Raw genomic sequence first — 18,236 nt, forward strand, 5'->3', positions numbered from 1 at the left:
TTCTTTTTGCCGATTCATAAGCGGCCAAGGTGCTACCCCTCCTCCATGAGGTTGGCAGCAGCAGCAGGGATGATGTTCCAGGCCCTGGTACACTGGGGCAGCAACTTGACATGCCAACGTGGGTGTGTACTGTGATGGATGACCCACACTGGGAAGTGCAACAATGTACACAGTTGTCACATTAATTGAGGGCCAAACTACATGTTTTCTTAAGCACACTTTGAAAAAAGTAACACTGCCACTTTTATACTGAAGAGGAAGCAATGGATCAGCAGCTGTTGCTCTAGAGGAATGGTGATCATTAACAGTAAGTAGAAAGTTCTCTTCCCTTCTCCTGTCCTACAGGAGAGACTAGAAAGAAGTGGCTGTCAGGGTTGGGAAGGGGCCGCCCCTAGCAAAGAAGGCCCCTGGCAGTGCCCTTTTCTCTAAGCTCTGCTGCTTCCCAAAAGGGGTGAGGCAGTGAGAAGTGTGTAACCAAGAGAACACAGTGGCTGCTTCACCTCTTCTCTCAGTTGTTACCACTTCTAGTTGTTTAACCAGGTTCAGAATGTCATCTGTTGAAAACCTGTAATTCTGTTTGAATTGTACTGTTTTCCATTCTGCTTTTTTAATTATTGTGCCGTTCCGTTTTTCTTTTGACATATGGTAGGCTTAAAATCCTTTCTTTGCAGGAAGATTTCCTGAGAGAGTTTTGTATGACAAAAAGGTATGCAACAACATTCCCAGACGCTGGGTCACTAGTTAGAAGGGTAGCTAGTGGTGCAGGGATAAACAGTTAATTCAAAAAATAAAGTTCATGCAGACCTTTAAAAGTTCAAAGAGCAACCACTTAGTTTAATAAGTAGGAGCTACTTTAATGTCATATGTTGTTTCCTAAGGAGATGAAGTTACAATATTGTGCATGAACACAAGCCTTAATACACCTCAAGTTCAGGAAATGTGAACCTTTGCAGCTTTTACACAGCTAAAATTCTGACTTTTTTTTTTTTTGAGGGAATGCTTTCCCCCACTGAGACCAAAGAAGTAATGCATTCTTGTATTCTTTTTCTTCCTAATCAGGAAAGGTTCTTTTCTTGGTTCTACTGGGAATGTTCCAATCCCACATTTTCAGAGAAAGTGAAATGTTTTCTGATTAAAAAGAGATCAAGACACAGAATTGTATGAGTACCATATTGTACAGTTTGCCTGACATTTAGACAATGTAATTATTTCCAGCATTCCCTTTGAGGGGAACGTTTGTACTCCTCTCCCGATTTAAAAAGATTGGAAAGAAACATTTCACTAATCTAGAGAATACTTTGAATGTAGGATAGTTTCTTATACCTGATAGCTTTCCTAGTGGAAATTCAACTGATGGCAGTTTTGAACCCCCAATTACAGTCTTCCAATGTAGTTTTCAGGAAAATACTGTGTATTTCATAGAGTTTATGTTAGATGACATATCTTTAGTAACCCAGTCCCCAAACCATCCTAATGAAATGAGCTGAAGCAATCTTTGTTTGACAGAGGTGGGAGGGCAGACCACAAACATTAACAAATGCAATAAATGAAACAAATATATGTTATGAATAATTAAAAACAGAAAGACAAAGAGAGTGGTCCTAACCCCCCAGATCCACTAGTAGGAGGGGGTTAGGGTGGGGCGGGGGGCATGCTCCTAGTACACCCACAGAATGCTAAGAAGGTGAAGGTCTAACACTAGAAGCGTGTAATGGGGGTTGATAGCTGGTGTTAGGCCCCAAAACAGGTTATTCTGGAGGCAAGACAAGGCAGGACAGAAGCTGCCGTGAGGTACAGGGAAAAAAAAAACTCTCCCCCCGCCCTCCAGTTCCTGCCCTAGCTGATGTAATCTGGCCGAGCTTTGGAAGTTGTGGATAATTCACCACTTTGTACATCCCCCACTGAGGAATATATTACTAGGGTTCACAGTGATGCGATGTATCCATACAGCCCTAATTGTCACTTTTTGCTGGGGCCAATCCATATTTTCTGGCATCTGTCATTGGTAATCCATTGTCCTAATTTTGCCCCCTGCCACCTTTGTGAGATATCCTGTTAAATTTTTGTTAGTGCGACTTCCTGCCTTGTCATTCTTCAGCGTTCAACTCCCTCTTCAGAATGTCTGCATTAAATCTCTGAGTAAGAAATGGATGCATTTTGTTGGCAGTGCAATAGTTTTCAGCAGTCTTAGTTCTGGGACCCACATTTTATGCTAAACATGCCTCCAGGGACTCACTTCGTATTCTTTAAAATATTTTAAAATTTACTTTAACATAATAAGAAATAAGAAAACGTAACCAGAACTACAGAGTACAAAGAGTTCTTTTTTCCACTGGATACATCTACAGCAACCAGTTCTGTGCTGTGATTACACAGGATTATCAATAGAACTGTCTGCTTTTTGAATGCAGTTGTTCAAGGTACTACATTTCTCCGTAATGGTCTCTGCTAAACTGGTGGTCTGAAGGCATCATTCCCCCTTGTTCACAAAATATAGAAATGGGAACCATATTTCTATGTACAGAACTTGTTTGGCAAGACCTCTGGTCCATCTACTGCGCTATCTTTCTGATAGTGCTATTTGCCATATTCTGGTATGCCATCCTTCAACAGTGTAAACCGACTTGGTTTTCCAGGGTGGTAGACCTACGGGGTGGTAAGTGAGAGTGTGACCCAGTAGCGGGTCCTGTCACACCATGGAGGGAGCAGTCCTATGCGGATCGACGGCTGCCTCTGACCCAGGGATGACTGCCTATCCACTGCAGGGTGAGAGGAGTGGTGAGGAGGGATCTCCTCAGCGCTCCTGCCACCCTGCTTTCACGGTTAGACAGCCAATTTTGGGGAGAGGTGGGTGGCCGGACAATACATAGGAAGCGTCGTACCAGCACTTCCGACCTCCCCGCCCCTCCCCCAGGAATGCTCTGTTTTCCCTGTTTCGTGCTGCTCTTCTGAGTACAGAGCATGGGGCTGATTCACACTGCCTAAGAGGTGGTGTGGGATGGGGTGGAGGTTGGTTTTCAGGGAACTGACCAATCCTATGGCCATCTAGCCACTGACTAGCAGCCATAGGATTGCACCCTAAGGCACTATATAGTGCATAGCCTGCCATTGCACAATCACCAACATCTGTGGTGTGGTTTGAACTGTTAATTACACATTAGTTTTTTTTATGGACACTCATCCTCTTGGCTTTGAAATCAATAGAGGACAGACTGCTGCTGCTGCAAAAAAAAATGTATGCACTGTAGAACACAAGAATTAAAGAACAGAAGAAGAGCCTTGCTGGATCAGAATAAAGGCCTATTTAGTTTAGCATCCTGTGTCCCACAGTGGTCAACCAGATGCCCATAGAAAGCTCACAAGCAGGACATGAGGGCAATAGCATTTTCCCATTGTTGTTCTCCAGCAACTGGTGTTTAAAGGAATGCTGTTTTGGATCCTGGAAGTAGTACAGTAGCCATCATAACTAGTAGCAATTGATAGCCTAATCCTCCATGAAGTTGTCCAATCCCCTCTTGAAGCTGTCTAAGGGCACAATCCTATACAGGTTTAGACAGAAAAAGGTCCTACAACGCTCAGCATTCCCCAGCCAGCTATGGAGAATGCTGGGAGTTGTAGGACTTTTTTCTGTCTAAACCTGCATAGGAGTGCACCCGAAGTTGGTGACCATCACTGCATCTCGAGGAAGTGAATTTCATACCCTAACTCTGCACTGTGTGAAGAAGTGCTTCCCTTTGACTGTTCTGAATTTCCCACCATTCAACTTCATTGGATGATCCCAGGTTCCAGTATTGTGAAAGCGGGAGGAAAATGTATTCACTGCCTTATTTTATACACCTCTATCATGTCCTCCCTACTCACATTTTTTTTTCTAAACTAAGGGTGCAATCCTATGCATATTTAGACAGAGAAAAGGCCTACAACTCCCAGCATTCCACAGCCGGTGAGGCTGACTGGGGAATGCTGGGAGTTGTAGGCCTTTTCTCTGTCTAAGCATGCATAGGACTGCACTCTAAATAAACCCTACCATCATAACTGCTCCCTACAAGGAACAGTTGCTCCAACACCCTGATCATTTTGGTTGTCCTTTTCTGAACCTTTCCCAGCTGTGCAATATCCTTTTAAAGGTGAAGTGTTCAGAACTATGTACAGTTTTCCAAGTAAGGTTGCATCACAAATTTCTTTAGAGGCACTACAATATTAGCAGTTTTATTTTTGATCCCTTTTCTAATGATCCTTAATATGGAATTTGCCTTTTTCTCACCTGATGCATACTGGCTCAACGTTTTCATTGAACCATCACAACCCCAACTTCCCTTTCCTGGTCAATCACCATCAGCTCAGACCCCATCAGAGTACATGTGAACTCCTGCCCCAAGATGCATCGGTGGAGGGCAAAAAAATCTTCTACACACTGCTGTGTCTTGGTCACACTGAGTGTGATGGGATGCCAAGACAGTGCGCAGAATGTTGGGGACCACTGGCGTTTATCCTGTATATGAGTAGTGAACCCATTCTTTGAGTGTGGATCCTTATGTAGCCAAAATGGCACCATGGATGCACAAGAGGGAGGTATCAGCAGGCTTGGGGTTTTTCAGAAGTACAAACAATCTATTACAACTCCCCCCTTCCTCACCCAAAGAAAACTGAGCATTCTGCACATCCAAGGAATCCAGAGTGACTGTTGCAGCGGAAACCATGGAAAACCAGTAGTTGTGTAGCACAGCCAGGGCTCACAGGGAGACAGAGATAGCGCCTTTTGTTTAAGAGGGATGTTGACATCATCTCCTAACCCCCCCCCAAAAAAATTCCCTGTTCCCTTTGGGTTTAGCTGCAATCCTTACAGTAGCTGTGTGGGAGAATGAGTTTTCTCAGCAACAATATATAATTGTGAGCTATCAGTGTTGCAAAGTATTTTAGGGTGGCCTGGTCTTGAATGGGCAATTAAGACCCAATAACTTTATGAAAGATCTGCTCCTGGTGGAGATGAAAACTCCTAGAATGGGTTTGTTGATATGGTTCAACATAGCTGCCTGCATTTTTCGCTTCTGCTTGGGGGTGTGGCTATGTGTCTGCCATGATGAGTGCCCGCACTTCAAAATTCACCACTACACCACTGAAAACTGGGGGAAGGAGAATGTAATATCCTGGAAGAGGGTCTGTCTTTCAGTCTGGCATTATGAACAGGAGTACTTTGTACTGCAGTATTTTGATTCAGGTCTCACTAGTGAGGTGTCTAAAGGTTTTCACAGGCATGAAACCACTGGAAACATTTTGTGAGGCAGTCCACAGTTCTGCTGTTTAGCCTTGCTCTCTCGCCCCCCTTCCTGCAATACCACGCCCCTCTATAATTTGAATTTTTCACACTAGACATGCCCCCATCCTGCATGGCATTTGATGTCTTGGTGGCATCGTTATACATGATGAAGCACAAGTGTTGGCTTTGTCAAAAAATAACTGGGACATCAATCAAAGGCTCAAGCATTTTGATACTTATTCTTAATTTAAACTGAACTCAGATCCCACTGGAACTTTAACTTGCCTGGGAGGCTTAATTAGACAAACTGTTGGGGAAAAATAGCATAAAACATGTGGGTGAATTCCTTTTCGAAATTGTTTCATGGAGTTTTGAAAGCTCCATGAGGATATGTGTGAACTTTGAAGGCTCCTAAATGAAACTTTTTCTATAATGCTGTATTTCCTGAAGGAGATTTTTTTTTTTTAATAAAGAACAGCTATATTTTCAACTTATAAAATTGCAGTAATATGGGAAATCTTTCCAAGTACGAAACTGATTTGTTGAATTACTTGTCAGAAAGATTTCTCACCCAAAGGTGTCATTTTACACACACACACACACACACACACACACACACACACACACACACATTCTAAAATGGGTAGTTAGGAAATCAGATAATCAGATCCTGGACAGTGGACTGGCTAACCCTGTCATTCATGTTTTAAAGGGGAATGCACCAGAAATACACTTATGTACCCTTATTAGATGGACACTGTGTGTATTTTGCATTTTGTTGTAAATCGTCCTGAGAATTTTATTAAAGGGTGGTGTACCTAAGCAAATAAATAGATAATTATTTTGTTCTCCGGTATTAAGTATATATTTATTATTTGTTTAAAGTTTTTTTTTAATGCTGCTCCTCAAAGACTCCCAGAGTGGCTTACAGTAAAACAAAACAGTCCCTGCTTGCAGGCTTACTATCTAAAAAGACTCAGCACACAAGGAAAAAGGAATGGGAAGGGAAGTGTGTGTGTGTGGGATTAAGTCTTTCAGCAGGGCTGGTGAAATGGCCCCGCTTCCCACTCTCATCTACCTCAGTACAGCCTGCTGGAATGGATGGTAGCGGTGACTGCAGAAGGAGGAGGAGCCTTCATGGAGATGGTCTTCCTTGCCTCTGCTGGGAACAACTGCTGGGAGCAGTGGAAGCTGGTGCCTCTGATTTTGGTGGGGCTGTAAATCCATTCTGGGTTTCAGTCAGAACTCTAAAGGAGCTATCCGAGGTGCTGAATCTATTTTGTGGGACAGGGTTCAGCACCTTGGAGATATTCATAGAGTTCTGGCTGGTTTCGAGTGAAACCCAGAGTGGATTCATAGTCCCACCTAAATTGGAGCCACCAGCCTCCACTGGCTGGTAGTTACAGGTATCCATATATGAATATAAAACATCCCATTTAATTCCATTTCATTGGTTTCAATGAGATGGAAAAGTAAAAAAAAACATGGGTGTAGAAAAACTGCCCCCGCCTCCTGCCCTGGTAGCTGTTTGAGCCAGCAGGGCTCTGAATATGATGGTACCTGTGCCGCAGATCTTCCCCTGCCCCCCAGTACTTAGGACTGCTTTGCTTGCAGTCTCATGCAATCCTATATCTAAACATCATGAGAAGTCATTTTAGGGCAGAGTCTATGCATGTTTCGACAGAAAAAAAGGCCTACAACTCCCAGCATGCCCCAGACAGTTCTGCCGAAACATGCATAGGATTGTGCCCTTCATTCATTTTGTTTCTGAAATTTGCATGGATGCTACAAAGATAATCCACACAGACTCCACCCAAGCTGCCCCCACTATCTTAGCTGAATGGGTGATCAGTGTTGGCTGATGCCCATGACTTTCTCCATGATTTCATTTTTTCATTTCATTTATTATGTTTCTGTACCACCCAAGAGCCAAAGCCCTCTGGGTGGTTTACAGAGATTAAAAACCTTAAAAATACAGAAATTGTACATAGTATAAAAACAGCTTACATAGAAAAATATATAAGTGAAAGAAAGGCTGTAGTACCAGAGCAATGAATCTGCTTGATTAGTCAACGACATTCCTATTAGGGATGGTGGAGAATTTCTCCACGAATCTCCGGGAGGCCGAATGCCAACGCATTCGGCCCCCCGAAATTGGTGGAGAAACGGTCTGCCCCCCACCCCCCCGGAATGGGACTTACCTTTGGCGAATGTCCCTGGCGCTGGCGGCTCCTGGCGGCGGTTCGGCGGCGGCCGGTCTTCTGACCGGCTGCCGCCGCCACCATTTCCCAGTAAAACAACAACAACAAACGTAATAGGCTACGTAAAGATTTACGTAGCCTATCACAGCTAGATTTTCAAAAACCACCGTGATAGGCCACGTAAATCCTTACGTAGCCTATCATGGCTGACTTTGGAAAAAAAAAAAGCCCGTATGCAAATGGCGGCGCCCATGGGCGCTGCCATTTGTGTTCCTTATTTGGGCACGTGTAGTCTACGTAAATATTTACTTAGACTATGGCGAAAATAAGGGCAACGCAAATAGCGTTGCCCTTATTAGTCTACGTAAATGTTTATGTAGACTTTGTTGTTGTTGTTGTTCAGTCGTTCAGTCGTGTCCGACTCTTCGTGACCCCATGGACCATAGCACGCCAGGCCTTCCTGTCCTGCGCTCTCTCCCGGAGCGTGCTCAAGTTCATATTCATTGCATCCGTGATGCTATCTAGCCATCTCATCCTCTGCCGTCCCCTTCTCCTTTTGCCTTCAGTCTTTCCCAGCATCAGGGTCTTTACCAGGGAGTTTTCTCTTCGTGTTAGGTGGCCAAAATATTGGAGCTTCAGCTTCAGTATCTGTCCTTCCAATGAGCACTCAGGGTTGATTTCCTTTAGGATTGACTGATTTGACCTCCTTGCAGTCCAGGGGACTCGTAAGAGTCTTCTCCAGCACCACAGTTCGAAAGCATCAATTCTTCGGCGCTCAGCCTTCCTTATAGTCCAGCTCTCACAGCCATACATTACTACTGGGAAAACCATAGCTTTGATTAGACGGACCTTTGTCGGCAAGGTGATGTCTCTGCTTCTTACTATGCTGTCTAGGTTGGCCATAGCTTATGTAGACTATACGTGCCCAAATAAGGAACGCAAATGGCGGCGCCCATGGGCGCCGCCATTTGTGTACGTGCTTTCCCCCCCCCAAAGTCAGCCGTGATAGGCTGCGTAAGGATTTACGTAGCCTATCACGGCTGACTGCAGGGACGCAAACGGCGGTGGCTATGGCCGCCGCCATTTGCGACCCAGCAGGAGCAGACGATTCGCGGCCGGAGGGACGGGGCGCCTCCCCCCCACCGTGAAGCAAGCTGCGGGACCAGGTAAGGGACTTTCATCCATCCCTAATTCCTATGCATGTTTAGACAGAAAAAAAATCCTACAACTCCCAGCATGCCTGAGCCAGCCATGGTGGCTATGGCATGCTGGGAGCTGTAGGATTTTTTTTTTCCTGTCTAAACATGAGTACCACCATTGCATCCTTACTGATATCTGGAGATACAGGACAAAATTCCACTGGAACCTTCAGGATTTTAGAGGAAATATACAACTGGCTAATATGTAAGAGGCATTTCCTCTGGAATTTCTTAGAAGGGTTTTGCACATCTCTACATGTAACAGTCTTACTTTTCAAAGAGAAAAGGAATGCAGTGAAGGGAATCCTTTACTCCTAAGAACATGAGAGGAGCCATGATGGATCAGACTAAGGGTCCATCTAGTCCAGCATTCTGTTCACACAGTGGCCAGCCAGCTGCTCATGGGAAACCCACAAGCCAGACATGCATGCAATAGCACCTTCCCACCCATTTTCCCCAGCAACAGGTGTACATAAGCATACTGCCTCTGATACTGGAGCTAACATATAGCCATCAGGACTACTAGCCATTAATAGTGTTATTATGGATTTGTCCATAATAATCTCTGTGGATTTGTCCATAATAATCTCCATGGATTTGTCCAATCCCCTTTTGAAGCCCTCCAAATTGGTGCCATCACCACATCTTGTGGAAGTGAATTCCATAGTTTAACTATCTGTTGTGTGAAGAAGTCCTTCCTTTTATCTGTCCTGAATCTCCCATCGATCAGCTTCATGGGATGGCCCCATTGGGTTCTAGTATTGTGAGACAGGGAGAAAAATGGCTCCCTATTCACTTTCTCCACACCATGCATAATTTTATTTTGTACAACTCTACTCATTCCCCTCCAGTCACCTTTCTACTCAAAATCACCCCCAACCACATGTAGCTTTTCCACTCATGAGGGAAAGATATTGCTTGCCCTCTTACCCCATACTTGCCCATATTGTCAAGCTTGAACTAGACAATAGGTGCAACTCCACCCTCTTTGTGCTTTGACCTGTTAATGTGCCAGGCAATGGCATCACTATTTGAGACCCTCCATTCATCCCATTGAGTACCAAAGTGGTGGGATCAGTACTACTCATGACGTTGAGAGGAGGAACAGAGGCCATGATGTTTGGTGCCTGATGAGCTGGATGGAGTGGGGATGAGAGAATATGGTGACCTACTTCTTCCTTCTTCACATCAGCTGTGATGTTGCTGAGTGGCAAGTGTGGGGAAGGGACAGAAAGTAGGGAGAGAAGAAATTAAGCTCAGCATGGTCCTTCCTCTCCAATATCTTATCTGCCTCCTCATAGAGGGGTCCCCCCAATGGCCATCCAGAGAGCAGTAGGTGATGGGGTAGTGGCAAAGAGGCCCCACATCAGTACCAGGGCCAGGATGGGCATAAAGGGGTCCATCAGGTCTGGCACTTAGTGTAGGCTGGTGGCTCCGATGTCAGCAGGGCTGTGAATCCTCTCTGGGTTTCAGCCAGAACACTAAAGGAGCTATCCAAGGTGCTGAACCTAGATTGGAGATTGTGTTTAGCACCTTGGATTGCTCCTTTAGAGTTCTGACTGAAAGCCAGAGAGGATTCACAGCCCCATTGGTATCGGAGCCACCAGCCTCCACTGCTGGGACTGTTGGTCGCAGCAGCACCCTTCCTTCTTCTTTAAAACAATGTATTAGATTTAAGGGGCAGCTGGCTAGGCAAGTACATGGTTACAGATGCTCATTATATTATTTTCACTTTAAAAAATCCTTTTCTACAACAACATGGTGTTTATTCCCGAGGAAATGTATTTAGCATCAGAGCAGACGCAAACTCCATTGTAGTCCTGTAGTCATGATGGTGCCATGAATTAAGTGAGTTTGAAATGCAAAACTGCACATGCTCAGAGTTTTTTTTTTTTTAAACCAGGGTTGGCCAACAGTTTCGGTTTGTTTCTTTGCTCTAACATACCAGGAATGTAGAAGCAGTTATGAATCTTGGAATGGCAGGAAAGGGAGAAGAGAAATGTTAGTCATGTGCTTCACAAATGAAGTAATACATATGGTAATCTAAAGCCTCCCCCCACCCCTCACCAAGACCATTACATCCTGAGTCTAAAATTACCTAGCTGCATCTCTGCCTCTGTATGCTAACCTCTGTAAAAAGAGAGCAAGTATTTATTCTGCTATCGGTGTCCTTAGGCAAGCCTCTACATCTCAGCCTAGACTGTCTAGGCTGTTGTGAGAACAGAATGGTTTAGCACCATCTATGTTGCTTGCCCTGAGCTCATTAGGGGAAAGGTGGAATTCAAATGGGATCAATAAAACCGCATATTTCTAAGCCTATTTCATCCTTAAATATGCACTGTTATATGCATTTTGATACTTTTTTTGGCGGAGAAATCCAGGTCTTCTCCCAAGCAATAGCTTACTCTCATAATTTCTGCTCTCTCTCAACCAGTTTTCCAGTTTCAGTAGCAGTGACTCTTTCCGGCTCCCCCCCCCCCCACTCCCTTCTTCTCTCTTGCTTTCTCCATTTCTACCTTCTGTCTAGGCTTTTATCTTAAAATTAGTTATTTTTGTTCCCCAACTCAAACCAATCAGGGGGGTAGTTTGTTGTTCACCTTTGTCCTAAATTCCTTATCTTACATTCTTCCTCTGACCTTCTGTTGAACCTCCTGCAAACTCAGTCATTCCCCCCTGCCCTTCCTCAGTAGACATCCTGGCTCCTACATCTTACTAAGCTTTTGATATGAGCCATCTACAAACTCTCACCTTCTAGAGCAAATATCCTGATTCCTATAATCTCTTAGTAAACTTCTGATCTTTTGGCTGAAACTGACCAGTATTCAGAAAAAAGAGTTAACCCCATAATACCCACAAAGCAAACTAGATAGAACAATGGAGGACAGTTCTGTTCCTTCACACATTTAGACTTCCCCACCTTATCTCTATGTCCATATTTCCCTTTTATTCCCTTGATGGACTATGACCAATACTATTTACCTGATACAACCCCTTTCCCCCCCATCAGACCAAGAAGATATTGACAGGTTGGCAAACCTATCCCCTTGAGATTTGTGAGCAGGTCTTCCAGGTCAGAGAATGTAGCACCTCAGAAACCTTTATTCACAGGCAAACCATCGACTCCATCATGGTTCTCTGCATCCTTTATTCAGGTGCCAGGCTGATAGCAATGTATTTCCCAAACATGTTCTTTTGGTTTAGTTTGTAGTCCAGTCACCAGTGAATGATTTTGCTAAGAGGATCCTCAGCGGTATTACAGTACATCTTGATTAGATTCCTTGTTTTTTTGTTTCAGTTTCCCAAATCCTTCAGTGGCTTCTATACTGGGTACATTAATCTCTCATTACATTTGTCTGAAATTGTGGTTGCTTATGAGTAATCATAAAGTGTCAGCTCTGAAAAGCAACCATTCGTTAGCTTTGCAGGAATGAAAAACTGTGATAAGTGAGGTTGTAAAAAGTCAAATTAAATGTTAATTGATTCAGGGGCACAAAGCTGTGAGCCACTTAGCTTAGACACAAGCACCACATTTATCAGTTTTGACAAATTGTCCAGGGTGGCCTCCTAGATACTCACATTCCTGTTTTCTTTGTTGTCATTTTATATGAAGGTTCCATAGCTTAAATAAAGTGACACTGATCCCCAAATGTTTACCAAGTGTCATATGAAACTTTACATAGGGATGGAGCCCAGTTTGAATATTAACGGTGATATTTTCAGAAAAGTGATGATCGGAAGAGAAGAAGGAAAGAACATATTCTTTTTTTTCTTATTATATGCATAAAGAAAAGGGACATGGACACACTTGGGGGAATTAAATAGGAAAACCTTTCTTAATCATCATACAACATTTAAATTGCCCATATTTGCATAAATACTAAAGTGTGAATCATTCCCTTTTCCCTCTTGCTCAAATCAATTACTGGCTCATTGTAATTAACTTTTATTTATTTCTCACAGGACAAAAATAAGATGCTAATAAGCAAGGGGGAAATTTGGATTGCACCCAAATACATACAAATGCATCCTGAGAAAGTTGGGTGTGCTTGACTCCCATTGAAATTCATGTGATACAAGGGCTTAACTATGTATTTATGAACCCACTGATTTCCACACACCTACGCAATGGAACTTTTATGTGTACGTAAATTATTCTGGAGTGTACCTATGAGATTTATAGTATTGTAACCCAGGATTACATTGCTATTGCTATGTAATGCTGGAATGTCAGTGTTAGGTGCCTGTAATCACTCCCTTCTTGCTCTTTAATGGCACTGCTGCAATAGTGATGGAGAAGGAAAAAAGGAGGACCACATTAAGGTGGATGTTAGTGTTGTTTCAAACAAGTACTCTGCAGGTAGCATTATTTTCCAAGTCATCTTGTACAGTCTACATGGGAGACAAGTTGTCTGAATAGTCCATGGATGGCCATCCTGTAGTATGAGTGCCCCAAATGGCCCAGGCAGCAGTTCTTTGTGGCATTCCTAGACAGGAATGAGAGGGCCTGTACGCCTGGCTATTGCCTCTGCAGTAGGGTGGCCACTCAAGAAAGAAAGAAAATGCATCACCAAAAAAAGAGGACAAAACAGGACAATGATTTGCATAAAATTTGCATACACGTATATGTATAGATGCTAATTTTGAAAGATTTATTATATTTTAAATAGAAATACATTGCATCTCACCTCAGTGCGGAAAACTGACGAGGTGACTAGGTTGTCCACTAGTGTCCATTTAATCCAGCATCTTCTCGCAAACAGTGGCCATCCAAATGTCTCTGGAAGCTCACATGAAGTGATGAGGTGCATGCACAGAACCCGCCCCCCGTCACATGTTCATGTGAGGACTAAACTAAATGTTCTCCTAATCGTGCATAGTGGAGCTATGCATGATTGTCTTCCGTACTCTCCTGCAAGTGCTTGGGGCCCCAAAGTGCTGACAGGTATGCATATAACCCCCAATCACATGTTCATAGAACGTGTGAGAGCCGAACTAAATGTTTGTGTGTTTATTCATTTATGTACAATATTTATGTACTGCTCCACATCGAAAGATTTTGGAGCAGTGAGCAACAAAGATAAAAGAATAAAACAATTAAAACATTTTAAAAGGAACAAATTCTGAATTTAATAAACCACGGCTGGTCACTCAAGGAAGGCCTCTCGAAATAATAATGTCTTCAGGAGGTGCCGAAAGTCAGCGTTTTGTGCGAACCCAGTCATGGAGTGCATGCAACAGAAGCTATCATGAAACAGAAGCTACCGTCTGTTCCATGCTACAAGTACCCAACTGACAGCCAATCCCATCCAGATAAAATGATGGAGTTGCAATCTGTGGATGAAAGCAGTTTATAAATACACATAAATAAATAACATTGGCATAGGGCAAACAGCAGAATCCTATTGCCCTCATGCGGCACCTATAGAAGTGGCTGTGCCCATAAACCTTCTAAATCCTTTCTAGAGAAACATTTTTCTCCCTGTCTTAAGATACTAGAACCTGGGGTCATCCTATGAAGCTGATCAGTTTGAGATTCGCCGATAAAAGGAAATACTTCTTCACACAGCAGATAGTCCAACTATGGAATTCACTACCACAGGATGTAGTGATGGCCACCAATTTGGATGGCTTTAAAAGGGGGTTGGAAAATTCTTGGAGAAAAAGGCTATCAATGGCTACTAGTCTTGATGGCTAAGTGTTGCCTCCAGTACCAGAGGCAGTGAGCCAGTTTCTGGGGAACATGGTTGGGAGGGTGCTGTTGCACTCATGTCCCGCTTGTGGGTTCCCGGTTGACAGCTGGTTGGCCACTGCGTGAACAGAATGCTGGACTAGATGGACCCTTGGTCTGATCCAGCCTGGCTCTTCTTATGTTCTTATGGTTAATAACAAAGTCACAAACCCAAAGAGATTGCCAACACTGATAACTGAGCTCTTCAGCTACTCACATGACCCACAGGATCCTGCACTGGTAATGCTGGTCTTCCTGCCCCTTCCCACTCTCAGTTGGCACTTATATGCCACCTTACAAAGAGGAGATAAACGTTGGCCACAGGCCTAGCAGTGGCACCTGATCTCTGCCCTTCTGCAGGCATTGGCACCTCTTAAATCTGATCCTGAGAGCTTCTTTGCCAGTCTAGCAGCTCTCACCATCAGCTAATTCACAGCTTTCAGTATTTGCCTTTGTTTCCGCTGCCCCCTTCCAAGTAACATGACACAAGTCCCGAGCTGTTTCTAACAGATTACTCTTATATATGGCTCCGGCCCTGGAACTCTACAAACATAAAAGAGATGAATCCTTGCCCTGAAGGGCAGGCAATCACATTTAGACAAAGGGACGGCAGAGACAGAGAAAGGAAGAACAATGAACAAGGCGATTTTAAAAGGAAAAAAAATGAAATAAATGCATGATATAAAATGTGCAGCTCTAAGTCTGTGCCCTCAGTTTCCATGGGAATTGTTTCTGTGGGGGCGAGTCCCCAAGCCACATGGAATTTAAAAGAGGAAAATGGCTCATCCGAAAGGCAGGTTTGGAGGAACAATGTAAAGCTGGAATCAGTGCAAAAGGGGGGGCGGGGAGTGGGGAAGAGAAGAAGACCATTAATAAGTAACAGAAAGAAATTCCAAGCTAAAGGGCAGCAAGGTTCCCCAAAGATGTAGGATGCCATTGAACAGATTTGACGGGGGTTATAGGTAGGGATGCTGGAGAAATTCGAGACAGATTAAAATGAGCTTGGATTTCTAAGACTCCGACCTGCGGAATCCTCTGCGGAGCGACTCCCACAGGCCGTGTGGAGTCCATGACTTTCGGATGATTTTTTTACTTTCCCAAAATTTATGCATATAAATCTGCAGAAACACACGTACGTTTCTGCTGAGGAAATGTTGAATGGAATAGGGGAGAATACGCTAAATGTTACGTGCTGAGGTAAATTATGTAAATATTTACGTAAATACTTATGTAATTGTTTCCATATTTTTCCGCATGACCAAAAACAAAAAAAAAATCACATCCGTCTGTGGGTGGATGACGGAACGGAAGGCACCTGACAATCTGCGAAACACAGATGGAGTGGATTTTACACAGTCCGTACATCCCTAGTTATAGGACTCGAGTGAGGCCTGCAAGACAATACTACGAAGTGGAGTGCTCCTGTTCATAGTTCTAAGCAGACAGCCATGCTCTTTCCCTGCATATTCCATTCTATTTCCCCTCTCCCCAGTTTTCCATCCCCCCCCCCCCAGTAGTTAGTCAGCATTCTGTGTGCAGTGCTCAATTCTCACTGGGCAGTTTGGGTCCCCCCCCCACTTACTGTTGATGATACTGTTTTGGTGACACTAGGAGAATGAGTTTGGTTAGGCTTAGAGAAGGGGAGATAGAGATAAGGGGAGAAAGAAAGGGGAAGAGAAGAGGACATAGACAGCAAGAGAGAAAAGGAAGGGGGAGAGAGAGAAGGAAAGGGGAGATGTCCTGCAACAAGAGCCGGGGCGTGTCCAGGGCTCAGGGGCTGGCGGCAGCGGGGGTGGTGATGGAGGGGGTGACAGTGGTGATGACAGTTGCGGCAGTGGCGGCAGCAGTGGTGGCAGTGGCGGCGGCAGTGACAACGATGGTGACTCCTCCTCGTGATGGCTCAGGTAAGGAGCTGGAGGCACTGGCACTGCTGGGCCGGGGTGCTGAAGCACCAAAGTGCACCAAAGGAATTCGGAGAGCCCCCAACCCACTTCAGGTGACTTCTTGCCCCCTCCACTTTGCCTCGGAAGGGGCTGAAGCGGCCTGCTTCAACTCGGGCTTTGGGCCTCGGGCCGAAGCGGTGCACAGCCCCACCTTATGTGTCTGTTTCAAGAGAAGACCACAAGGATTTATTGCCATTTTATTGTTGTTTTTATTGTATCCCCATTGGTTTTATTGTGTTTTTATTGTTCTTAACATAATACTATGTGTTTTATTGCTGTACTCTGGGAGGGCTTCTGCCCTGAAAGGTGGCCAAGAAATATTTTAAGTAATCAATCAATCAATCAATCAATCAATCAGGAATAGGCATGAATTTCAAAACTTTGCCTAAGAATTAGCACAATGCACCTGCTTTTGAGTAAAACATGTAGGCTAAGATCCAAAGAATTGTGCAGCTCCACAGTGGTGCAGCTAGGTCATCTTAAGACTCTTAGATCTAATGGTCTTCTTATGGGTCACTGCTCTAGACAGCCATGTGCATTACTTCAGTTATAAAGCCTTCAACTATGACTTCTGTTCTCTACCCCCCACCCCTACCATTCCATGCTTTATAACCGCTTCTACATTCCTGGCATGTTAGAGCTAAACAAAAACAAGAACAAGGGTATGAACAAGAACCACCATCACCACCTGCTTGCTAACCCTGATTAAAAAGAAATACTCTGAGCATGTGGGGTTTCACATTTTAAACACACTTTAATCAAAGCACCATACAGGAATTAAATGGTGTTGGCTTCTGCTGCCCTGCTGATCTACACATTTACGTGGGAATAAGCGCCATTTTGCTGTAGAAAAGGATAATATATATTTTTAAGTAAAAATGATTAAATGATCATCTGTAATTCATTTTATTTATTTGAAATATTTCTAGGCTGGCTTTCAGGGAAGAAGCCCTGCATGTGCCCAGCCAGCTGTGCCCTGACTATAAAAAGATTTTAAAGATAAGAAGAAAATAATATAAAGTTGAAGAACCATCAGAAGGAAGAGGTGAGCATTGAAGTTGCCCATTGAGAGCACCTGGACTGCAGAGTGAGCAAGGCACACCGGACAGCTCGTCACAGCTTCCCTCGTTATGGTGAGATACCTTGCTGTCTATGTAAATTATAGTAGTTCTACATTTTCATCCATCAGTACATTTTCATAAATCGGTACATGCAAATTTAATGGAAATCTGTGGCCTCATTTGTCTTCTTTTTTGCTGATTCATAAGTGGCTACCTTATCCAGCGTCTACCCCAATGAGCCCCAGCGTGCCCATGCCAGCCTAGGTGCTGACTGGGCCTCTTTGCCACTGTGGGGCCATGGATTTTGGCTCCAAGGTCCAGTCCTAGCTGCACAATTGCAGCTTCACACTCTACATAGCAAGGACAGTTGCTGTGAGCACACCGGTGTTACAGGGCAAGCGTTTCCTGCAGCAAACTTGCCAAGCAAGTTCCTGCAGCAAACTTGGCATATGTGTGTCTTTAAACATCCATGGGCACATGTCTGGGAACCTCCCCAGGCATTTGACAGCATACGATAAGATTTTTTAACGGGTCCTGCGATAGGGATGCCAGTGGAATTCGTTTGGGGGTGGCACTTGACGAGCTTTCATTGGCTCGGCCCCCCAGGCTTTGGTCCGTTTCCCTCTAACTGGCCCAACTCAGTCTGCAGCGACTTGGGCAGATTGTCTATGTTCTTTAATTCGCCCAAATGACAGCTGCAATTTGCGCAGATTTGCATTATTTGCACAAATTGCACAAAGTACAGCCACAATTTGCACAAATTGCGCTGATTGATGGGGACAATATTTCATCATCTGGTTCCACCACCAGCAGTCGGAAGTTGGATAGATCATCCCTCAGTCCCTGC

The 18,236-nt window shown here is 44.1% G+C and overlaps 1 long non-coding RNA gene across 2 annotated transcripts in view; it reads left to right on the plus strand.

Annotated features, from left to right (window-relative positions):
- The first annotated feature begins 234 nt into the window (after window positions 1-234).
- LOC146351502 (uncharacterized) overlaps window positions 235-18,236 on the plus strand; it is a 168,321-nt gene continuing 150,319 nt past the window's right edge. For both annotated transcript variants that reach the window (XR_014788901.1, XR_014788902.1), the window contains exons 1-2: window positions 235-307; window positions 17,258-17,461. This is a non-coding gene — a long non-coding RNA (uncharacterized LOC146351502). The remainder of the gene's footprint in view (window positions 308-17,257; window positions 17,462-18,236) is intronic.

The sequence above is a fragment of the Heloderma suspectum genome, chromosome 3, assembly GCF_057233095.1.
Source record: "Heloderma suspectum isolate Gila_16-S chromosome 3, 16-S_ref, whole genome shotgun sequence".
NCBI classification, from domain to species: Eukaryota; Metazoa; Chordata; class Lepidosauria; order Squamata; family Helodermatidae; genus Heloderma; species Heloderma suspectum.